The sequence below is a fragment of the Prunus avium genome, chromosome 8 (assembly GCF_965620075.1).
Source record: "Prunus avium chromosome 8, drPruAviu1.hap1.1, whole genome shotgun sequence".
Lineage (NCBI taxonomy): Eukaryota > Viridiplantae > Streptophyta > Magnoliopsida > Rosales > Rosaceae > Prunus > Prunus avium.
Window position 1 is genome coordinate 9,689,842 of NC_142291.1, and position 24,806 is coordinate 9,714,647.

General features: G+C 42.5%; 12 non-coding genes across 12 annotated transcripts; all 12 read right to left on the reverse strand.

Annotated features, from left to right (window-relative positions):
* Positions 1–8,774: 8,774 nt before the first annotated feature.
* On the reverse strand, positions 8,775–8,893 carry LOC148291354 (5S ribosomal RNA). Its single transcript, XR_015827034.1, has one exon. It is a non-coding gene; the product is annotated as a 5S ribosomal RNA (ribosomal RNA).
* Positions 8,894–9,647: 754 nt separating this feature from the next.
* On the reverse strand, positions 9,648–9,766 carry LOC148291355 (5S ribosomal RNA). The gene has a single exon (XR_015826815.1). It is a non-coding gene; the product is annotated as a 5S ribosomal RNA (ribosomal RNA).
* Positions 9,767–10,519: 753 nt separating this feature from the next.
* On the reverse strand, positions 10,520–10,638 carry LOC148291356 (5S ribosomal RNA). Its single transcript, XR_015827098.1, has one exon. It is a non-coding gene; the product is annotated as a 5S ribosomal RNA (ribosomal RNA).
* A 754-nt stretch (positions 10,639–11,392) lies between these two features.
* LOC148291357 (5S ribosomal RNA) lies at positions 11,393–11,511 on the reverse strand. The gene has a single exon (XR_015826701.1). It is a non-coding gene; the product is annotated as a 5S ribosomal RNA (ribosomal RNA).
* Positions 11,512–12,265: 754 nt separating this feature from the next.
* On the reverse strand, positions 12,266–12,384 carry LOC148291358 (5S ribosomal RNA). Its single transcript, XR_015826719.1, has one exon. It is a non-coding gene; the product is annotated as a 5S ribosomal RNA (ribosomal RNA).
* Positions 12,385–13,158: 774 nt separating this feature from the next.
* Positions 13,159–13,277, reverse strand: LOC148291359 (5S ribosomal RNA). The gene has a single exon (XR_015826686.1). It is a non-coding gene; the product is annotated as a 5S ribosomal RNA (ribosomal RNA).
* Positions 13,278–14,051: 774 nt separating this feature from the next.
* Positions 14,052–14,170, reverse strand: LOC148291360 (5S ribosomal RNA). The gene has a single exon (XR_015826826.1). It is a non-coding gene; the product is annotated as a 5S ribosomal RNA (ribosomal RNA).
* A 754-nt stretch (positions 14,171–14,924) lies between these two features.
* Positions 14,925–15,043, reverse strand: LOC148291361 (5S ribosomal RNA). Its single transcript, XR_015826747.1, has one exon. It is a non-coding gene; the product is annotated as a 5S ribosomal RNA (ribosomal RNA).
* Positions 15,044–15,797: 754 nt separating this feature from the next.
* On the reverse strand, positions 15,798–15,916 carry LOC148291362 (5S ribosomal RNA). Its single transcript, XR_015826658.1, has one exon. It is a non-coding gene; the product is annotated as a 5S ribosomal RNA (ribosomal RNA).
* A 755-nt stretch (positions 15,917–16,671) lies between these two features.
* On the reverse strand, positions 16,672–16,790 carry LOC148291363 (5S ribosomal RNA). The gene has a single exon (XR_015826969.1). It is a non-coding gene; the product is annotated as a 5S ribosomal RNA (ribosomal RNA).
* A 754-nt stretch (positions 16,791–17,544) lies between these two features.
* LOC148291364 (5S ribosomal RNA) lies at positions 17,545–17,663 on the reverse strand. The gene has a single exon (XR_015826934.1). It is a non-coding gene; the product is annotated as a 5S ribosomal RNA (ribosomal RNA).
* A 753-nt stretch (positions 17,664–18,416) lies between these two features.
* On the reverse strand, positions 18,417–18,535 carry LOC148291365 (5S ribosomal RNA). The gene has a single exon (XR_015826801.1). It is a non-coding gene; the product is annotated as a 5S ribosomal RNA (ribosomal RNA).
* Positions 18,536–24,806: the final 6,271 nt, after the last annotated feature.

Below are 24,806 nucleotides of genomic sequence, written 5' to 3' on the forward strand. Positions count from 1 at the left end.
AACCAGCACATGCTGAGGTCAGCATGACCAGCAACTTCAAGGGCTTACAACTTGGGCTTCTCTTAATCAAATTAGGACTTTAAGCACTCGAAATTGAAGTTCAGAATGTCTTCTTTCCAGCCATATGTTATTTGGGCCAATCCAAGGTCGGAGGAAGAAGTTAAGGCCGAAACAAATTGCTAACTCATTTTCCGCGCTGATAAGATCCATCCTGAGCATGGTTCTGTGTTTGCTAAACAACAACTTTGATGACAAGAAAATAAGAGTATGTGTATAACATTCATGAAATGAAGCACAAGGCTCAAAAGCTCACATTATATGGTTATATAAGTCTAATTTATGCTTGATACAATTCTTTAGATCATGCAAATCCTTTAATTGGAAAATTATGAAACAAATGGCAAGTGCAAAGAAGGTTTCGAACATGTCATGCTAGAACGATGCCAAATTAATTAATTAATTAATTTTTTTTTACAATAAAAATTTACAAGGAAAACAAAATAAATAATAAATAAAATTCAATTTTCATTTAAGTCATGCAAACATTTATCACAATCTCATCAAATGTGTTCGGAAAGTGACTAAACAAGATTCAAAACAAGAAAGAAATTTAAATATTTTTTTTTTTAAAATTTTAAGAAAAACCAAGTTTACTTGCTAAACTCCAATACCCCCAAACCTAGAAATGAGCATTGTCCTCAATGTTTAAAAATTAGCCACAAACAATGTCATAACAACAAATGAAAGGTATTAAAGCAAATAAAAAAATATCACAAAATCACAAAAGAAAACAAAAACAAAATAATTATAAAATAAAAATTACAACACAAACAAACAAACAAAAAAAAATGAAACAGTAAACCCTAATCACACAATTCTGAAACCCAAAAAAATTTTGAAGCCCAAAGCCCACAATTTCGAAACACAAACCATGGTGAATTTAACCCACTTTGAAACCCAAACTAAAGTGAAACCCGACCCACAATTTGTTTTCAATTCCGGCTTTTTATTATTATTTAGTTTGTAAAAACAAACTATCGAACCGTGATTAGCAACACAAAGAGCGGGATTTTAACATGGATCATGATGTCTCGGTTCAGTGTAAGGGACCAACAGACAGGGCGAGACACGTGTCGACGCAAAGAGGCGCCGCAGGCTCCACAAGCAAAAATTACGGGCTCATGGAAAGGCGCGAAGACTTTACTGAACGCGTTCGTTCAGAAAAGACACGTCGTGATAAATGAGTTGGGTATGGTTGGAAGGCGAGAAGGTTGTGGGACTCAAGGAATGCTGGAGATTCAGAAAATGCTCAGATGCTGCAATGGCTAGGGTTTGTCAAAGACTAAGTCTATAAGAAAGGGTGAAAAAAAAACGCAAACTCAAAAACACACAAAAGAGAAAAGAAAGAAAGAAGAAAAGAGAGTGAGAAATCAAATGGCCTCTAACTACCCATTTTCGTTGGATCTCAACCTAGCTCCACCGACTCAGACACGAGGCCAAGCAGCGGCACCAGTATGGATGCCCTACTTTGCTTCCGCACGGGGGCCTGTGACAGTAACTGACTCAATACTCCTGGACAACGATGTTGCCATTGGAGTGGCTAGAAATTTAGTGACTCCTAAAGATATACGTGTTATGGGGACAAGGGATGACAACCGGGTCGTGAGCGATGCCCTGGCACTGAGCGTGCAGAGTACAACAACAGTCGCAAGTTTGGGTCATCGCCTACTTGCGAAGTCCCATGAGGTAGAGGTGCTGAAAGGTCAGTTGGCGGCGGAGCGAAGTATGGTTGAGGAGTGTCAGACTGCTATAAAAAGCTTGAAAATGGAGAGGTCAAGGATAGTGGAGGTGAATCGACACCAGCTAGAAGTATTGCGGGACGAGAATAAAAACCTATCAAAAATGGTAGAGTTGTACTCTCGCGACATGCGAAAACAGCTGGAGGACCTAGACCGACCGGGTAAACGCAAGCAAGCAGATCGTGAGAGTAGTTACGCTCAAGCTAAGATTGCGATCTTTGGGAGCTCAAGTGGTGAGCCCCAAGAAGCTGTGCGTGAAGCCCCGGAAGAGGACAGCCAGAGGGCCAAACTCAAAGCTCCAATGGTCGAGACACCAAGCACCGAGAAGAAATGATTTCCTACTGCATTATTGTTGTTTTTATTTTATTTTGTTGTTTTTGTATTTTCGTTATTTTGTTTCGGAAATAAAAGAGTAAGGTTGCAGAAAGAAAAAGAAAAAGAAAAAGAAAACACACTTCCCAACTAAAATAAAACAAAGACGACAAACGGAAAAGAAAACACATTTCCCTAACTAAAATAAGACAAAGATGATAGCCGAAAGGGAAAGGCAAAAACACAAAGCACTAGAAAATGAAAGTAACGGGCAAAAACATTAAACACCAGAAAACACGGAGGAAAAAAAAAAGAAAAGTAAAGTAAAGGTGCTCCCCCTTGAAGCGATTAGGTCGAGCATGCCCGGGAAATCCGAAATGGTGTTGGCTCTCTCTCATCAGCATATGTCTATTTAAACCACACCTCTGCAAGCGGATGATACCCAGCATTTCTTCCTGCAACTCAAGGAAAAACATCAAAAAATCCAGAAACAAAAAAAATGGCATCCTCATGCACTCACCTTGATGATCTCAACCTTGAGCTCTCACTTGCACCACCGAATGCCCAGACAAGGGCTCCTCCAACTCCTGTCTTCCCAAACTCCACATATCATCACGGCACGGCCTCAAACTTTACTGAGGCAATACCGAACTTTGTTGAGGCAAGGCCGAACAGAGCAGTGCTGCTGGGTGGCATGATTGGCAGTATACTCACACCGGCAGATCATCTGCATGTGACACAGCGGTCGGACAAGGTGGCAGTAGAGGAGTCCCACACTTTATCTGTGCTCCATGCGGTCTCGGCTACCAATTTGGGCATGCGATTACTGGCGAGGACACGTGAGTGTGCCGCGCTGAGCGAGGAAGTGGCTTCCTTGAAGGCTATGGTGGCAGACTTGCAGAAGCGGCTTTACTGTGCCAATCAGCATGTGGAAGCACTGCAGAGAAAGAATGAGGACCATGTGGAGCTGCTACAGATTCTACAAGTGCGAGAAAATAGAGGCAAGCCATGATGATGATGAAGATGAAGATGAAGAAGAAGAAGAAGAAGAAGTTTTTTTTTTTTTTTTTAAATTTTTTTTTTTAAATTTTTTATTTTTTTAATGCAGCGTTTGAAATAAAAATGTGTTTTAACACTCAGAAATAAACTAACTAACCATACCACGTAAATAAATAAATAAAATAACATAACAAAACAAAAACAAAGACTCAACAGAAAAGAAAACAAGGAAAATAAAAAAAACTTAATTTAAAAACACACAATATACAAGCAACTCACGGATGACCAGTTAAGGGCCTTAGAAAACACAGCCAGGGGATCCGGGAAGGTTGGAGGGGTCACAATGGTCCCGCTTAAAACCCAAACTTCTTAGACACCGAAGGTGTCGCCTAAAGAACTCCTAGACACTGTATTAACGGAAGTGCTCACTGGGGTTACCATAAGTCGGCTCATATGAAAAATCCTTTTTTTAAATTTTAAATTTATTTTATTTTTTAAATTTTTATAAAAAAGAAACATAAATTTAAAATAATAACAAGTAAAGAGAAAGGATTGAAATGCTCCCCCTTGAAGCGATTAGGTCGAGCGTGATGCATTTGGAGGTCGCGACTTCTCCCACTACTCCACACTTCCTATCTTTGAAGTTGCCATCTCTCTCCATTTTTATTGAGCTATTTACATTGCTAAAACAAACACACACAAAAACTTGAAACGGAATTAAAGGATTACGAAATATAAAAAAAAACTAAAAATGAAAAGGAAAAATCAACACAAGTCCAATTCCATGCTTCAAAGCAACAATCACCAATGGGTTGTGTAAGCTGGGACTTAAACCCAGTTCTCTTGCTTGTTGGGCAATTGTCCTTTTCTGTTGGACTACAAACACAACTTGTCCATTAACGTCATTAACTTTAAAACTTGAAATTGTCCAGTTAAGAAAATAATAATAATAATAATAAAGTAGGAAAGCCAAATAGAATCAAACAATGTTACCGATCCCCGGCAACGGCGCCAAAAACTTGTTGTGTAGATTTCAGCTGCACCAAAATGGATTAAGCTGCATCCTCAACTTGTGATACTCGCAAGTGCACGAGCCATTCGGTAGTATAGCGTATGTAAGTGCGAGGTCGATCCCACGAGGATTGGTGATTGAATGATCCAATTCATTTTCCCTACACAAAACAGAAATGAAAAATAAAGGAAATAAATAAAACAAGGAAAGAAGAAATAACTAACTCAAGCAGATAAGTTTCCAAGTTCAATTAGATTAATGGATTGATTCTAGCTAAAGTATGATTAAGCCATGGTGTGTGGTCATAACCTTGTGTTCCTAATTCCCTAATTTGATCATTTGTTGTCTAACCTAAAATTAAGCATTAGGAACCCATTAAGCATAGAAGAACAATTTAAACAACCAAGTATGTATCTAATCCCTGTTGTCGAATGTCCATACATACTCTTCCTATTCATAGTTCAATTCGAATTAAAGCATGGTGTATACTCTTAATTCAAACCAAGATAGCTAACATGCAAGCCTAAATGGTGATCAATCATTCAAACTAGCATATTAACTTATAAGCATAATGAATAAGAACAAAAACCATAATTGAAACTTGGAAACTAATTAAACTTGAATACTTAAGAAAGAATGTACATTACAAGAAAAATAAATTACAACTAAGAAAACATTAAAGAAAGCTAGAATTGAGAACTAGAAAGCAAAACTAAGAGAATTTGAGGGAGAGAAGGGAAGGGAGCTCTAGAGAAGTGTTTGAGAGCTCCCCCCCCCTTGGGGTGTGTTTACAAGCTTGGGAAACCTCACTATATATAGGCCTAAGGAAGCTGAAAATCTGAATTAAGTATGGCTAATGCATACAACACTTTGTTTTATAAAATCTGAAATGGTTGATGCACTTCACTAATGCATACAACACTTCCATTATAAAATCTGAAATGGTTGATGCACTTCACTAATAAATCCCACCAGCAGCCCTAGCTCATCTTCATGTCACCATGACCAAGCTTCCAACCAGAAATAATAGCTCATCCTGAGGTCAGCATGACCAGCAACTTCAAGGGCTTACGAATTGGGCTTCCCTTAAGAAAATTAAGACTTTAAGCACTCAAACTTGAAGTTCAGAATGTCTTCTTTCCAGCCATATATCATTTGGGCCAATCCAAGGTCGGAGGAAGAAGTTAAGGCCAAAACAAATTGCTAACTCATTTTGCGCGCTGATAAAATCCATCCTGAGCATGGCTCTGTGTTTGCTAGGTAACAGACTCCATATTTATCCAATGGGGCTGAATTTTGGATATGTTATATTACACACCCATTGGAACAACTTTCATGAAGAATGTGGCCTCATCCGAGCTATGTAGGTTGCTGAAACAAAGCTTGCAATATGACCTACGAAACTGGGCTGGCAGGGGACTGTAGCCAAAATTGAGTTTGTCTTTAAGCTCTTCATCCATTCATCCAAATTAGGCCCTAACATGCATGGATTGCATCATTTACTATCCAAAGCCATCATTATTACCTAAAGCTCAATGAACTGAAAGATAAACACAAAAAGGATTAAAAGCACAAGTTTAACTAAAAAACATAACCAAATCATAAGCTAGAAGGGTACAAAATGATATACAATTATGAACCGATCAAATACCCCCAAACCTAGATTTTGCTAGTCCTCGAGCAAAACAACACAAAACAAAGTTAAAAACAAAACAAGAAGTTAACTAGACCACTTTCGTAGGTAACTCGATTGCATTGAGCGAATGCAACAAGCCTTTAAACCTCTAGGCATCCCTAGTAGGAGGAGTTGTGTCTCCTGAGGGTTTAACAGAAACGATACCCACAAACGTTTTACTAACTCTACAAAACAAAGTGGTTAGAAAACTTATTAGATTTGTTAGTCCTTAAGCAAAAATAAAAGAAACACAAAAACAAAAATAATTACAAAAACAAAACAAAAATAAAAATAAAAATAAATAAATAAAAACTCAAAACAATCTTTCCGAACATTTTATGAAGAGAAATGACTCATGCACATGACTCAAAAGTTTAAAAGCTCAATTTTAGACATTATTTACAAGGCGGCAAAGTTCAAAACATAACATGTTCAAAGTGTATTAGTGTGATAGCCAAATGCAACAAATTCCCCAATCTTAGTTTTCACACAATTTCAAAAATCATACCAAGCACAAATGCAACTTCAAATCTCACCGAAGTTGTCCTGTCACAAATGAATCACTCGGAAGAGGGCTACAATGCAACACTCAGTTATAAACATGAGATTAGAGTTAAACCATAAGGGACTTAACTCGCAATAGAAAGATGAAGAACTTGCATTAATATGATCTCAAGAAGGATGCCAAACACTTAAAAGTAGAAAAATAAATGCAATTCAACCACATGACATTTAAGATCAATTTAGGTCTTTAGCATAGGTTGTAATGGGGCCAAGGGTGTAAGGTGAGTAAGAAATGAAGGGTATGGATAAAACAAAGTCCAAGAAACTCAAAATATAAGAGCATAAAACAATTGTTTACAAGACTTCGAATCATCACGATTAGATTTTTTCTTTTACACGATCAAAACTCCTTATACCTTCATTTACAATGATTTAAACTCCTTTCCAAACACCAATGAAACCCAAAAACAAAATTTCATTCAACTACCATTTAATCATAACTTTTTTCTTTTCTTTTCTTTCAACAATTGTGTGATTTTCTTTTTTTTTCTTTTTTTCTTCTATGTAATATCCCTTCCCAAACTTAGCATGAAAAACACATCCGAATTAGAGCTCATGAGTTCCTTAGAAAGGTAAATATTTGTTTTTCGGGCTAAGGCGAGGAAATATAATTGGTAAAATGAAAGAAAAGGTTTACATGTAGGCTCAAAATGGTTAACAATGGAAAATCATGCTTAAGCATGCATAAGGTTAGCTTGAAAGGCACAAACGATCCAAAGAGGGCCTTAATATCACTTCTTAAATGTCATGAAATCAAATTGCATAAGAATGAATGACTTTTAAGTGATCAACCAAATCAATGAATAATGAGATCAAACAACAACTTTGATGACAAGAAAATAAGAGTATGTGTATAACATTCATGAAATGAAGCACAAGGCTCAAAAACTCACATTATATGGTTATATAAGTCTAATTTATGCTTGATACAATTCTTTAGATCATGCAAATCCTTTAATTGGAAAATTATGAAACAAATGGCAAGTGCAAAGAAGGTTTCGAACATGTCATGCTAGAACGATGCCAAATTAATTAATTAATTAATTTTTTTTTACAATAAAAATTTACAAGGAAAACAAAATAAATAATAAATAAAATTCAATTTTCATTTAAGTCATGCAAACATTTATCACAATCTCATCAAATGTGTTCGGAAAGTGACTAAACAAGATTCAAAAGAAGAAAGAAATTTAAATATTTTTTTTTTTAAAATTTTAAGAAAAACCAAGTTTACTTGCTAAACTCCAATACCCCCAAACCTAGAAATGAGCATTGTCCTCAATGTTTAAAAATTAGCCACAAACAATGTCATAACAACAAATGAAAGGTATTAAAGCAAATAAAAAAATATCACAAAATCACAAAAGAAAACAAAAACAAAATAATTATAAAATAAAAATTACAACACAAACAAACAAACAAAAAAAAATGAAACAGTAAACCCTAATCACACAATTCTGAAACCCAAAAAAAATTTTGAAGCCCAAAGCCCACAATTTCGAAACACAAACCATGGTGAATTTAACCCACTTTGAAACCCAAACTAAAGTGAAACCCGACCCACAATTTGTTTTCAATTCCGGCTTTTTATTATTATTTAGTTTTGTAAAAACAAACTATCGAACCGTGATTAGCAACCCAAAGAGCGGGATTTTAACATGGATCATGATGTCTCGGTTCAGTGTAAGGGACCAACAGACAGGGCGAGACACGTGTCGACGCAAAGAGGCGCCGCAGGCTCCACAAGCAAAAATTACGGGCTCATGGAAAGGCGCGAAGACTTTACTGAACGCGTTCATGCAGCCCTGCCGAACTGCCGGTTCCGATCGGCTGTGGGGCCTACCTTACGATAATTGAACCAAAACAAAAAAAAACAAAAAAACTGACAACGTTAAGAACAACCCCAATAATTTCGGCAGTGGGCGTCGAGTCCTGTTGTTTTTTCGCTTTCGTTCGTTTGCGGTGCCCGGTTAATTGGAGACGAGCTCCACGGGGTGATGTAGGACAGATGGCGTAAGTTATTGGAGAGGAGCTGGACCGACGCGCGTGCAACGGCAAATCGGGCAAACCGCTGATCTGGGCTCCGACCTCAGAATTGGGCCCACGAACCGTCGATTCGAAGGCAACGGCGTCGCGAGTAAAACTCATTGCGTTGCCATGAGTCGTGGACTTTTTCGGGCATCCGACGTCGTTTACTAGCCCGAAATCCAGTTTTTGAAGTTTTTGGTAACTGTGTTATTTTCCTATTTTAATTCCTTCGTTAATCCTAGGCTTTCTAGGAGTATTTAATCATAGTGTGCCCCGATTGTCACGCTGCGCCACGAGGTCGTGATAAAACAAAGACATCCAGATGAATAAGATGACGGAAAGCAAACGCCCACGACAATTGAAACGTCAACAAGGCAAAAAAAGAGGGATACAACACGAGGACTTCCCAGGAGGTCACCCATCCTAGTACTACTCTCGCCCAAACTCGCTTAACTTCGGAGTACTGATGGGATCCGGTGCATGTGAGTTGGTATGATCGCATCCGTTAGCTTATAACGCCTAAAAGTATATAAGCCACGTTTGAGCCATGCCATATGACCATGGGTTGGCTATCCAACGCCCCCCGCATGAAATGGCATGGCCTGTCAGGCCTTATCGTCGCCACCCCTACCATGTGTCGCGCGCAGGCCTGCCGAACTGACGGTTCCGATCGGCTGTGGGGCCTACCTTACGATAATTGAACCAAAACAAAAAAAAACAAAAAAACTGACAACGTTAAGAACAACCCCAATAATTTCGGCAGTGGGCGTCGAGTCCTGTTGTTTTTTCGCTTTCGTTCGTTTGCGGTGCCCGGTTAATTGGAGACGAGCTCCACGGGGTGATGTAGGACAGATGGCGTAAGTTATTGGAGAGGAGCTGGACCGACGCGCGTGCAACGGCAAATCGGGCAAACCGCTGATCTGGGCTCCGACCTCAGAATTGGGCCCACGAACCGTCGATTCGAAGGCAACGGCGTCGCGAGTAAAACTCATTGCGGTGCCATGAGTCGTGGGCTTTTTCGGGCATCCGACGTCGTTTACTAGCCCGAAATCCAGTTTTTGAAGTTTTTGGTAACTGTGTTATTTTCCTATTTTAATTCCTTCGTTAATCCTAGGCTTCCTAGGAGTATTTAATCATAGTGTGCCCCGATTGTCACGCTGCGCCACGGGGTCGTGATAAAACAAAGACATCCAGATGAATAAGATGACGGAAAGCAAACGCCCACGACAATTGAAACGTCAACAAGGCAAAAAAAGAAGGGATGCAACACGAGGACTTCCCAGGAGGTCACCCATCCTAGTACTACTCTCGCCCAAACTCGCTTAACTTCGGAGTTCTGATGGGATCCGGTGCATGTGAGTTGGTATGATCGCATCCGTTAGCTCATAACGCCTAAAAGTATATAAGCCACGTTTGAGCCATGCCATATGACCATGGGTTGGCTATCCAACGCCCCCCGCATGAAATGGCATGGCCTGTCAGGCCTTGTCGTCGCCACCCCTACCATGTGTCGCGCGCAGGCCTGCCGAACTGCCGGTTCCGATCGGCTGTGGGGCCTACCTTACGATAATTGAACCAAAACAAAAAAAAACAAAAAAACTGACAACGTTAAGAACAACCCCAATAATTTCGGCAGTGGGCGTCGAGTCCTGTTGTTTTTTCGCTTTCGTTCGTTTGCGATGCCCGGTTAATTGGAGACGAGCTCCACGGGGTGATGTAGGACAGATGGCGTAAGTTATTGGAGAGGAGCTGGACCGACGCGCGTGCAACGGCAAATCGGGCAAACCGCTGATCTGGGCTCCGACCTCAGAATTGGGCCCACGAACCGTCGATTCGAAGGCAACGGCGTCGCGAGTAAAACTCATTGCGTTGCCATGAGTCGTGGACTTTTTCGGGCATCCGACGTCGTTTACTAGCCCGAAATCCAGTTTTTGAAGTTTTTGGTAACTGTGTTATTTTCCTATTTTAATTCCTTCGTTAATCCTAGGCTTTCTAGGAGTATTTAATCATAGTGTGCCCCGATTGTCACGCTGCGCCACGAGGTCGTGATAAAACAAAGACATCCAGATGAATAAGATGACGGAAAGCAAACGCCCACGACAATTGAAACGTCAACAAGGCAAAAAAAGAGGGATACAACACGAGGACTTCCCCGGAGGTCACCCATCCTAGTACTACTCTCGCCCAAACTCGCTTAACTTCGGAGTACTGATGGGATCCGGTGCATGTGAGTTGGTATGATCGCATCCGTTAGCTTATAACGCCTAAAAGTATATAAGCCACGTTTGAGCCATGCCATATGACCATGGGTTGGCTATCCAACGGCCCCCGCATGAAATGGCATGGCCTGTCAGGCCTTATCGTCGCCACCCCTACCATGTGTCGCGCGCAGGCCTGCCGAACTGACGGTTCCGATCGGCTGTGGGGCCTACCTTACGATAATTGAACCAAAACAAAAAAAAACAAAAAAACTGACAACGTTAAGAACAACCCCAATAATTTCGGCAGTGGGCGTCGAGTCCTGTTGTTTTTTCACTTTCGTTCGTTTGCGGTGCCCGGTTAATTGGAGACGAGCTCCACGGGGTGATGTAGGATAGATGGCGTAAGTTATTGGAGAGGAGCTGGACCGACGCGCGTGCAACGGCAAATCGGGCAAACCGCTGATCTGGGCTCCGACCTCAGAATTGGGCCCACGAACCGTCGATTCGAAGGCAACGGCGTCGCGAGTAAAACTCATTGCGATGCCATGAGTCGTGGGCTTTTTCGGGCATCCGACGTCGTTTACTAGCCCGAAATTCAGTTTTTGAAGTTTTTGGTAACTGTGTTATTTTCCTATTTTAATTCCTTCGTTAATCCTAGGCTTTCTAGGAGTATTTAATCATAGTGTGCCCCGATTGTCACGCTGCGCCACGGGGTCGTGATAAAACAAAGACATCCAGATGAATAAGATGACGGAAAGCAAACGCCCACGACAATTGAAACGTCAACAAGGCAAAAAAAGAAGGGATGCAACACGAGGACTTCCCAGGAGGTCACCCATCCTAGTACTACTCTCGCCCACACTCGCTTAACTTCGGAGTTCTGATGGGATCCGGTGCATGTGAGTTGGTATGATCGCATCCGTTAGCTCATAACGCCTAAAAGTATATAAGCCACGTTTGAGCCATGCCATATGACCATGGGTTGGCTATCCAACGCCCCCCGCATGAAATGGCATGGCCTGTCAGGCCTTGTCGTCGCCACCCCTACCATGTGTCGCGCGCAGGCCTGCCGAACTGCCGGTTCCGATCGGCTGTGGGGCCTACCTTACGATAATTGAACCAAAACAAAAAAAAACTAAAAAACTGACAACGTTAAGAACAACCCCAATAATTTCGGCAGTGGGCGTCGAGTCCTGTTGTTTTTTCGCTTTCGTTCGTTTGCGGTGCCCGGTTAATTGGAGACGAGCTCCACGGGGTGATGTAGGACAGATGGCGTAAGTTATTGGAGAGGAGCTGGACCGACGCGCGTGCAACGGCAAATCGGGCAAACCGCTGATCTGGGCTCCGACCTCAGAATTGGGCCCACGAACCGTCGATTCGAAGGCAACGGCGTCGCGAGTAAAACTCATTGCGTTGCCATGAGTCGTGGACTTTTTCGGGCATCCGACGTCGTTTACTAGCCCGAAATCCAGTTTTTGAAGTTTTTGGTAACTGTGTTATTTTCCTATTTTAATTCCTTCGTTAATCCTAGGCTTTCTAGGAGTATTTAATCATAGTGTGCCCCGATTGTCACGCTGCGCCGAGGGGTCGTGATAAAACAAAGACATCCAGATGAATAAGATGACGGAAAGCAAACGCCCACGACAATTGAAACGTCAACAAGGCAAAAAAAGAAGGGATGCAACACGAGGACTTCCCAGGAGGTCACCCATCCTAGTACTACTCTCGCCCAAACTCGCTTAACTTCGGAGTTCTGATGGGATCCGGTGCATGTGAGTTGGTATTATCGCATCCTTTAGCTTATAACGCCTAAAAGTATATAAGCCACGTTTGAGCCATGCCATATGACCATGGGTTGGCTATCCAACGCCCCCCGCATGAAATGGGATGCCGTCGCATGAAATGGCATGGCCTGTCAGGCCTTGTCGTCGCCACCCCTACCATGTGTCGCATGCAGGGCTGCCGAACTGCCGGTTCCGATCGGCTGTGGGGCCTACCTTACGATAATTGAACCGAAACAAAAAAAAACAAAAAAACTGACAACGTTAAGAACAACCCCAATAATTTCGGCAGTGGGCGTCGAGTCCTGTTGTTTTTTCGCTTTCGTTCATTTGCGGTGCCCGGTTAATTGGAGACGAGCTCCACGGGGTGATGTAGGACAGATGGCGTAAGTTATTGGAGAGGAGCTGGACCGACGCGCGTGCAACGGCAAATCGGGCAAACCGCTGATCTGGGCTCCGACCTCAGAATTGGGCCCACGAATCGTCGATTCGAAGGCAACGGCGTTGCGAGTAAAACTCATTGCGTTGCCATGGGTCGTTGGCTTTTTCGGGCATCCGACGTCGTTTACTAGCCCGAAATCCAGTTTTTGAAGTTTTTGGTAACTGTGTTATTTTCCTATTTTAATTCCTTCGTTAATCCTAGGCTTTCTAGGAGTATTTAATCATAGTGTGCCCCGATTGTCACGCTGCGCCACGGGGTCGTGATAAAACAAAGACATCCAGATGAATAAGATGACGGAAAGCAAACGCCCACGACAATTGAAACGTCAACAAGGCAAAAAAAGAAGGGATGCAACACGAGGACTTCCCAGGAGGTCACCCATCCTAGTACTACTCTCGCCCAAACTCGCTTAACTTCGGAGTTCTGATGAGATCCGGTGCATGTGAGTTGGTATGATCGCATCCGTTAGCTTATAACGCCTAAAAGTATATAAGCCACGTTTGAGCCATGCCATATGACCATGGGTTGGCTATCCAACGCCCCCCGCATGAAATGGGATGCCGTCGCATGAAATGGCATGGCCTGTCAGGCCTTGTCATCGCCACCCCTACCATGTGTCGCATGCAGGCCTGCCGAACTGCCGGTTCCGATCGGCTGTGGGGCCTACCTTACGATAATTGAACCGAAACAAAAAAAAACAAAAAAACTGACAACGTTAAGAACAACCCCAATAATTTCGGCAGTGGGCGTCGAGTCCTGTTGTTTTTTCGCTTTCGTTCATTTGCGGTGCCCGGTTAATTGGAGACGAGCTCCACGGGGTGATGTAGGACAGATGGCGTAAGTTATTGGAGAGGAGCTGGACCGACGCGCGTGCAACGGCAAATCGGGCAAACCGCTGATCTGGGCTCCGACCTCAGAATTGGGCCCACGAACCGTCGATTCGAAGGCAACGGCGTCGCGAGTAAAACTCATTGCGCTGCCAAGAGTCGTGGGCTTTTTCGGGCATCCGACGTCGTTTACTAGCCCGAAATCCAGTTTTTGAAGTTTTTGGTAACTGTGTTATTTTCCTATTTTAATTCCTTCGTTAATCCTAGGCTTTCTAGGAGTATTTAATCATAGTGTGCCCCGATTGTCACGCTGCGCCACGGGGTCGTGATAAAACAAAGACATCCAGATGAATAAGATGACGGAAAGCAAACGCCCACGACAATTGAAACGTCAACAAGGCAAAAAAAGAAGGGATGCAACACGAGGACTTCCCAGGAGGTCACCCATCCTAGTACTACTCTCGCCCAAACTCGCTTAACTTCGGAGTTCTGATGGGATCCGGTGCATGTGAGTTGGTATGATCGCATCCGTTAGCTTATAACGCCTAAAAGTATATAAGCCACGTTTGAGCCATGCCATATGACCATGGGTTGGCTATCCAACGCCCCCCGCATGAAATGGCATGGCCTGTCAGGCCTTGTCGTCGCCCCCCCTACCATGTGTCGCGCGCAGGCCTGCCGAACTGCCGGTTCCGATCGGCTGTGGGGCCTACCTTACGATAATTGATCCAAAACAAAAAAAAACAAAAAAACTGACAACGTTAAGAACAACCCCAATAATTTCGGCAGTGGGCGTCGAGTCCTGTTGTTTTTTCGCTTTCGTTTGTTTGCGGTGCCCGGTTAATTGGAGACGAGCTCCACGGGGTGATGTAGGACAGATGGCGTAAGTTATTGGAGAGGAGCTGGACCGACGCGCGTGCAACGGCAAATCGGGCAAACCGCTGATCTGAGCTCCGACCTCAGAATTGGGCCCACGAACCGTCGATTCGAAGGCAACGGCGTCGCGAGTAAAACTCATAGCGTTGCCATGAGTCGTGGGCTTTTTCGGGCATCCGACGTCGTTTACTAGCCCGAAATCCAGTTTTTGAAGTTTTTGGTAACTGTGTTATTTTCCTATTTTAATTCCTTCGTTAATCCTAGGCTTTCTAGGAGTATTTAATCATAGTGTGCCCCGATTGTCACGCTGCGCCACGGGGTCGTGATAAAACAAAGACATCCAGATGAATAAGATGACGGAAAGCAAAGGCCCACGACAATTGAAACGTCAACAAGGCAAAAAAAGAAGGGATGCAACACGAGGACTTCCCAGGAGGTCACCCATCCTAGTACTACTCTCGCCCAAACTCGCTTAACTTCGGAGTTCTGATGGGATCCGGTGCATGTGAGTTGATATGATCGCATCCGTTAGCTTATAACGCCTAAAAGTATATAAGCCACGTTTGAGCCATGCCATATGACCATGGGTTGGCTATCCAACGCCCCCCGCATGAAATGGCATGGCCTGTCAGGCCTTGTCGTCGCCACCCCTACCATGTGTCGCGCGCAGGCCTGCCGAACTGCCGGTTCCGATCGGCTGTGGGGCCTACCTTACGATAATTGAACCAAAACAAAAAAAAACAAAAAAACTGACAACGTTAAGAACAACCCCAATAATTTCGGCAGTGGGCGTCGAGTCCTGTTGTTTTTTCGCTTTCGTTCGTTTGCGGTGCCCGGGTAATTGGAGACGAGCTCCACGGGGTGATGTAGGACAGATGGCGTAAGTTATTGGAGAGGAGCTGGACCGACGCGCGTGCAACGGCAAATCGGGCAAACCGCTGATCTGGGCCCCGACCTCAGAATTGGGCCCACGAACCGTCGATTCGAAGGCAACGGCGTCGCGAGTAAAACTCATTGCGTTGCCATGAGTCGTGGACTTTTTCTGGCATCCGACGTCGTTTACTAGCCCGAAATCCAGTTTTTGAAGTTTTTGGTAACTGTGTTATTTTCCTATTTTAATTCCTTCGTTAATCCTAGGCTTTCTAGGAGTATTTAATCATAGTGTGCCCCGATTGTCACGCTGCGCCACGGGGTCGTGATAAAACAAAGACATCCAGATGAATAAGATGACGGAAAGCAAACGCCCACGACAATTGAAACGTCAACAAGGCAAAAAAAGAAGGGATGCAACACGAGGACTTCCCAGGAGGTAACCCATCCTAGTACTACTCTCGCCCAAACTCGCTTAACTTCGGAGTTCTGATGGGATCCGGTGCATGTGAGTTGGTATGATCGCATCCGTTAGCTTATAACGCCTAAAAGTATATAAGCCACGTTTGAGCCATGCCATATGACCATGGGTTGGCTATCCAACGTCCCCCGCATGAAATGGCATGGCCTGTCAGGCCTTGTCGTCGCCACCCCTACCATGTGTCGCGCGCAGGCCTGCCGAACTGCCGGTTCCGATCGGCTGTGGGGCCTACCTTACGATAATTGAACCAAAACAAAAAAAAAACAAAAAAACTGACAACGTTAAGAACAACCCCAATAATTTCGGCAGTGGGCGTCGAGTCCTGTTGTTTTTTCGCTTTCGTTCGTTTGCGGTGCCCGGTTAATTGGAGACGAGCTCCACGGGGTGATGTAGGACAGATGGCGTAAGTTATTGGAGAGGAGCTGGACCGAAGCGCGTGCAACGGCGAATCGGGCAAACCGCTGATCTGGGCTCCGACCTCAGAATTGGGCCCACGAACCGTCGATTCGAAGGCAACGGCGTCGCGAGTAAAACTCATCGCGTTGCCGTGTGTCGTGGGCTTTTTCGGGCATCCGACGTCGTTTACTAGCCCGAAATCCAGTTTTTCAAGTTTTTGGTAACTGTGTTATTTTCCTATTTTAATTCCTTCGTTAATCCTAGGCTTTCTAGGAGTATTTAATCATAGTGTGCCCCGATTGTCACGCTGCGCCAAGGGGTCGTGATAAAACAAAGACATCCAGATGAATAAGATGACGGAAAGCAAACGCCCACGACAATTGAAACGTCAACAAGGCAAAAAAAGAAGGGATGCAACACGAGGACTTCCCAGGAGGTCACCCATCCTAGTACTACTCTCACCCAAACTCGCTTGACTTCGGAGTTCTGATGGGATCCGGTGCATGTGAGTTGGTATGATCGCATCCGTTAGCTTATAAAGCCTAAAAGTATATAAGCCACGTTTGAGCCATGCCATATGACCATTGGTTGACTATCCAACGCCCCCCGCATGAAATGGCATGGCCTGTCAAGCCTTGTCGTCGCCACCCTTACCATGTGTCGCGCGCAGGCCTGCCGAACTGCCGGTTCCGATCGGCTGTGGGGCCTACCTTACGATAATTGAACCAAAATAAAAAAAATAAAAAAAACTGACAACGTTAAGAACAACCCCAATAATTTCGGCAGTGGGCGTCGAGTCCTGTTGTTTTTTCGCTTTCGTTCGTTTGCGGTGCCCGGTTAATTGGAGACGAGCTCCACGGGGTGATGTAGGACAGATGGCGTAAGTTATTGGAGAGGAGCTGGACCGACGCGCGTGCAACGGCAAATCGGGCAAACCGCTAATCTGGGCTCCGACCTCAGAATTGGGCCCACGAACCGTCGATTCGAAGGCAACGGCGTCGCGAGTAAAACTCATTGCGTGGCCATGAGTCGTGCGCTTTTTCGGGCATCCGACGTTGTTTACTAGCCCGAAATCCAGTTTTTGAAGTTTTTGGTAACTGTGTTATTTTCCTATTTTAATTCCTTCGTTAATTCTAGGCTTTCTAGGAGTATTTAATCATAGTGTGCCCCGATTGTCACGCTGCGCCAAGGGGTCGTGATAAAACAAAGACATCCAGTTGAATAAGATGACGGAAAGCAAACGCCCACGACAATTGAAACGTCAACAAGGCAAAAAAAGAAGGGATGCAACACGAGTACTTCCCAGGAGGTCACCCATCCTAGTACTACTCTCGCCCAAACTCGCTTAACTTCGGAATTCTGATGGGATCCGGTGCATGTGAGTTGGTATGATCGCATCCGTTAGCTTATAACGCCTAAAAGTATATAAGCCACGTTTGAGCCATGCCATATGACCATGGGTTGGGTATCCAACGCCCCCCGCATGAAATGGCATGGCCTGTCAAGCCTTGTCGTCGCCACCCTTACCATATGTGGCGCGCAGGCCTACCGAACTGCCGGTTCCGATCGGCTGTGGGGCCTACCTTACGATAATTGAACCAAAACAAAAAAAACAAAAAAACTGACAACGTTAAGAACAACCCCAATAATTTCGGCAGTGGGCGTCGAGTCCTGTTGTTTTTTCGCTTTCGTTCGTTTGCGGTGCCCGGTTAATTGGAGACGAGCTCCACGGGGTGATGTAGGACAGATGGCGTAAGTTATTGGAGAGGAGCTGGACCGACGCGCGTGCAACGGCAAATCGGGCAAACCGCTGATCTGGGCTCCGACCTCAGAATTGGGCCCACGAACCGTCGATTCGAAGGCAACGGCGTCGCGAGTAAAACTCATCGCGTTGCCATGTGTCGTGGGCTTTTTCGGGCATCCGACGTCGTTTACTAGCCCGAAATCCAGTTTTTGAAGTTTTTGGTAACTGTGTTATTTTCCTATTTTAATTCCTTCGTTAATCCTAGGCTTTCTAGGAGTATTTAATCATAGTGTGCCCCGATTGTCACGCTGCGCCAAGGGGTCGTGATAAAACAAAGACATCCAGATGAATAAGATGACGGAAAGCAAACGCCCACGACAATTGAAACGTCAACAAGGCAAAAAAAGAAGGGATGCAACACGAGGACTTCCCAGGAGGTCACCCATCCTAGTACTACTCTCGCCCAAACTCGCTTAACTTCGGAGTTCTGATGGGATCCGGTGCATGTGAGTTGGTGTGATCGCATCCGTTAGCTTATAACGCCTAAAGGTATATAAGCCACGTTTGAGCCATGCCATATGACCATGGGTTGGCTATCCAACGCCCCCCGCATGAAATGGCATGGCCTGTCAAGCCTTGTCGTCGCCACCCTTACCATGTGTCGCACGCAGGCCTGCCGAACTGCCGGTTCCGATCGGCTGTGGGGCCTACCTTACGATAATTGAACCAAAACAAAAAAAACAAAAAAACTGACAATGTTAAGAACAACCCCAATAATTTCGGCAGTGGGCGTCGAGTCCTGTTGTTTTTTCGCTTTCGTTCGTTTGCGGTGCCCGGTTAATTGGAGACGAGCTCCACGGGGTGATGTAGGACAGATGGCGTAAGTTATTGGAGAGGAGCTGGACCGACGCGCGTGCAACGTCAAATCGGGCAAACCGCTGATCTGGGCTCTGTTGCGTAGATACAGCTGCACCAAAATGGATTCAGTTGCATCCTCAACTTGTGATACTCGCAAGTGCACGAACCGTTGGTAGTATAGCATATGTAAGTGCGAGGTCGATTCCACAGGGATTGGTGATTGAATGATCCAATTTAGTTTCCCTACACAAAATAGAAACAAAAACAAAGAACATAAAACAAGGAAGAAAGAAATAAGTAACTCAAGCAAATAAGTTCCCAAGTTCAATTTAGATTAATGGATTGATTCTAGCTAAAGTATGATTAAGCCATGGTGTGTGGTCATAACCTTGTGTTCCTAATTCCCTAATTTGATCATTTGTTGTCTAACCTAAAATTAAGCATTAGGAACCCATTAAGCATAGAAGAACAATTTAAACAACCAAGCATGTATCTAATCCCTGTTGTCGAATGTCCATACATACTCTTCCTATTCATAGTTCAATTCGAATTAAAGTATGGTGTCTACTCTTAATTCAAACCAAGATAGCTAACATGCAAGCCTAAATGGTGATCAATCATTCAAACTAGCATATTAACTTATAAGCATAATGAATAAGAACAAAAATCATAATTGAAACTTGGAAACTAATCAAACTTGAAACTAAAGAAAAGAATTTACATAACAATGAAAATTAAAGTAGAACTTGGAAAGACTTAAAGGAAAATTTCAGCACAAAGATCTCATTATAACAATTGAAAACTAGAAAGAGAAACTAAGAGAATTTGAGGGAGAGAAGGGAAGGGAGCTCTAGAGAAGTGTTTGAGAGCTCCCCCCCTTGGGGTGTGTTTACAAGCTTAGAGAACTTCCCTATTTATAGGCCTAGGGGAAGTGAAAATCTGAATTCAATATGGCTAATGCATACAACACTTGTTTTATAAAATCTGAAATGGTTGATGCACTTGTATTAGAAAATCTAAATTGGGTGATGCACTTGTATTAGAAAATCTTGAATTGGTTGATGCACTTCACCAATAGATCCCACCAGCAGCCCTAGCTCATCTTCATGTCACCATGACCAAGCTTCCAACCAGAAATGATAGCTCATACCTAGCTCACCATGACCAAGCATCCAACCAGCACATGCTGAGGTCAGCATGACCAGCAACTTCAAGGGCTTACAACTTGGGCTTCTCTTAATCAAATTAGGACTTTAAGCACTCGAAATTGAAGTTCAGAATGTCTTCTTTCCAGCCATATGTTATTTGGGCCAATCCAAGGTCGGAGGAAGAAGTTAAGGCCGAAACAAATTGCTAACTCATTTTCCGCGCTGATAAGATCCATCCTGAGCATGGTTCTGTGTTTGCTAGGTAACGGACTCCAGATTTATCCAATGGGGCTGAATTTTGGATATGTTATAGTACACACCAATTGGAACAACTTTCATGAAGAATGTGGCCTCATTCGAGCTATGTAGGTGGTTGAAACAAAGCTTGCAATATGACCTACGGAACTGGACTGGCAGGGGGCTGTAGCCAAAATGAGTTTGTCTTTAAGCTCTTCATCCATTCATCCAAATTAGGCCTTAACATGCTTGAATTGCATGAATTATGCTCTCTAAAGCCATCATTATTACCTAAAGCTCAATGAACTGAAAGATAAACACAAAAAGGATTAAAAGCACAAGTTTAACTCAAAAACATAACCAAATCATAAGCTAGTCCTCGGGTACAAAATGATATACAATTATGAACCGATCAAATACCCCCAAACCTAGATTTTGCTAGTCCTCGAGCAAAACAACACAAAACAAAGTTAAAAACAAAACAAGAAGTTAACTAGACCACTTTCGTAGGTAACTCGATTGCATTGAGCGAATGCAACAAGCCTTTAAACCTCTAGGCATCCCTAGTAGGAGGAGTTGTGTCTCCTGAGGGTTTAACAGATACGATACCCACAAACGTTTTTCTAACTCTACAAAACAAAATGGTTAGAAAACTTAATAGATTTGTTAGTCCTTAAGCAAAAACAAAAACAAAAATAATTACAAAAACAAAAACAAAAATAAAAGAAATAAAAATAAAACTCAAAACAATCTTTCCGAACATTTTCTGAAGAGAAATGACTCATGCACATGACTCAAAAATTTTAACAATAAAAACTCAATTTTAGACATTATTTACAAGGCGGCAAAGTTCAAAACATAACATGTTCAAAGTGTATTAGTGTGATAGCCAAATGCAACAAATTCCCCAATCTTAGTTTTCACACAATTTCAAAAATCATACAAAGCACAAATTCAACTTCAAATCTCACCAAAGTTGTCCTCTCACAAATGAATCACTCAGAAGAGGGCTATAATGCAACACTCAGTTATAAACATGAGATTAGAGTTAAACCATAAAGACTTAACTCGAAATAGAAAGATGAAGAACTTGCATTAATATGATCTCAAGAAGGATGCCAAACACTTAAAAGTAAGAAAATGCATGCAATTCAACCATATGACATTTAAGATCAATTTAGGTCTTTATTATAGGTTGTAATGGGGCCAAGGGTGTAAGGTGAGTGAGAAATGAAAGGTATGGATAATACAAAGTCCAAGGAACTCAAAATGTAAGAGCATAAAATAATTGTTTACAAGACTTCGAATCATCACGATTAGATTTTTTTCTTTTACATGATCAAAACTCCTTATACCTTCATTTACATTGATTCAAACTCCTTTCCAAACACCAAATTATTTTGAAGGCCCAAAAATGAAACCCAAAAATGAAATTTCATTCAACCACCACTTAATCACAATTTTTTCTCTTTTCTTTTCTTTTCTTTCACCAATTGAGTGAATTTTTTTTTTCTTCTTTATGTAATATCCCTTCCCAAACTTAGCATGAAAAACACATCCGAATTAGAGCTCATGAGTTCCTTAGAAAGGTAAATTCTTGTTTTTCGGGCTAAGGCGAGGAAATATAATTGGTAAAATGAAAGAAAAGGTTTACATGTAGGCTCAAAATGGTTAACAATGGAAAATCATGCTTAAGCATGCATAAGGTTAGCTTGAAAGGCACAAACGATCCAAAGAGGGCCTTAATATCACTTCTTAAATGTCATGAAATCAAATTGCATAAGAATTAATGACTTTTAAGTGTTCAACCAAATCAATGAATAATGAGATCAAACAACAACTTTGATGACAAGAAAATAAGAGTATGTGTATAACACTCATGAAATGAAGCACAAGACTCAAAAGCTCACATTTATGGTTATATAAGTCTAATTTATGCTTGATACAATTCTTTGGGTCATGCAAATCCTTTAATTGGAGAATTATGAAACAAATGGCAAGTGCAAAGAAGGTTTCGAACATATCATGCTAGAACGATGCCAAATTAATCAATTAATTAATTAATTTTTTTTTTACAATAAAAATTTACAAGGAAAAAAAAATAAAAAATAAAAAAAATTCAATTTTCATTTAAGTCATGCAAACATTTATCACAATCTCATCAAATGTGTTCGGAAAGTGAATAAAATCAAAATCAAAATCAAAATCAAAATCAAAATAAAAGCAAGACTTAACAAAATAAAAAAATAAAAACAAGCAAATAAAAAAAAATTTAAATTAAATTAAGGAAAAACCAATTTTACATGCTAAACTCCAATACCCCCAAACCTAGAAATGAACATTGTCCTCAATGTTTAAAAATTAGCCACAAACAATGTCATAACAACAAATGAAAGGTATTAAAGCAAATAAAAAAAAATCACAAAATCACAAAAGAAAACAAAAACAAAATAATTATAAAATAAAAATTACAACACAAACAAACAAACAAAAAAAAATGAAACAGTAAACCCTAATCACACAATTCTGAAACCCAAAAAAATTTTGAAGCCCAAAGCCCACAATTTCGAAACACAAACCACGGTGAATTTAACCCACTTTGAAACCCAAACTAAAGTGAAACCCGACCCACAATTTGTTTTCAATTCCGGCTTTTTATTATTATTTAGTTTTGTAAAAACAAACTATCGAACCGTGATTAGCAACACAAAGAGCGGGATTTTAACATGGGTCATGATGTCTCGGTTCAGTGTAAGGGACCAACAGACAAGGCGAGACACGTGTCGACGCATAGAGGCGCCGCAGACTCCACAAGCAAAAATTACGGGCTCATGGAAAGGCGCGAAGACTTTACTGAACGCGTTCGTTCAGAAAAGACACGTCGTGATAAATGAGTTGGGTATGGTTGGAAGGCGAGAAGGTTGTGGGACTCAGGGAATGCTGGAGATTCAGAAAATGCTCAGATGCTGTAATGGCTAGGGTTTGTCAAAGACTAAGTCTATAAGAAAGGGTGAAAAAAAAAAAAACGCAAACTCAGAAACACACAAAAGAGAAAAGAAAGAAAGAAGAAAAGAGAGTGAGAAATCAAATGGCCTCTAACTACCCATTTTCGTTGGATCTCAACCTAGCTCCACCGACTCAGACACGAGGCCAAGCAGCGGCACCAGTATGGATGCCCTACTTTGCTTCCGCACGGGGGCCTGTGACAGTAACTGACTCAATACTCCTGGACAACGATGTTGCCATTGGAGTGGCTAGAAATTTAGTGACTCCTAAAGATATACGTGTTCTGGGGACAAGGGATGACAACCGGGTCGTGAGCGATGCCCTAGCACTGAGCGTGCAGAGTACGGCAACAGTCGCAAGTTTGGGTCATCGCCTACTTGCGAAGTCCCATGAGGTAGAGGTGCTGAAAGGTCAGTTGGCGGTGGAGCGAAGTATGGTTGAGGAGTGTCAGACTGCTATAAAAAGCTTGAAAAGGGAGAGGTCAAGGATAGTGGAGGTGAATCGACACCAGCTAGAAGTATTGCGGGACGAGAATAAAAACCTATCAAAAATGGTAGAGTTGTACTCTCGCGACATGCGAAAACAGCTGGAGGACCTAGACCGACCGGGTAAACGCAAACAAGCAGATCGCGAGAGTAGTTACGCTCAAGCTAAGATTGCGATCTTTGGGAGCTCAAGTGATGAGCCCCAAGAAGCTGTGCGTGAAGCCCCAGAAGAGGACAGCCAGAGGGCCAAACTCAAAGCTCCAATGGTCGAGACACCAAGCACCGAGAAGAAATGATTTCCTACTGCATTATTGTTGTTTTTATTTTATTTTGTTGTTTTTGTATTTTCGTTATTTTGTTTCGGAAATAAAAGAGTAAGGTTGCAGAAAGAAAAAGAAAAAGAAAAAGAAAACACACTTCCCAACTAAAATAAAACAAAGACGACAAACGGAAAAGAAAACACATTTCCCTAACTAAAATAAGACAAAGATGATAGCCGAAAGGGAAAGGCAAAAACACAAAGCACTAGAAAATGAAAGTAACGGGCAAAAACATTAAACACCAGAAAACACGGAGGAAAAAAAAAAAAAAAAAGTAAAGTAAAGGTGCTCCCCCTTGAAGCGATTAGGTCGAGCATGCCCGGGAAATCCGAAATGGTGTTGGCTCTCTCTCATCAGTATATGTCTATTTAAACCACACCTCTGCAAGCGGATGATACCCAGCATTTCTTCCTGCAACTCAAGGAAAAACATCAAAAAATCCATAAACAGAAAAAAAAAAAAAAAAAAAAGGCATCCTCATGCACTCACCTTGATGATCTCAACCTTGAGCTCTCACTTGCACCACCGAATGCCCAGACAAGGGCTCCTCCAAACACTGTCTTTCCAAACTCTTCATATCATCACGGCACGGCCTCAAACTTTGCTGAGGCAATACCGAACTTTTCTGAGGCACTGTCGAACAGAGCAGTGCTGCTAGGAGGCATGATTAGCAGCAAGCTCACTCCGACAGATCATCTGCATGTGGCACAGAGGTCTGATAAGGCAGCGGTAGAGGAGTCCCACA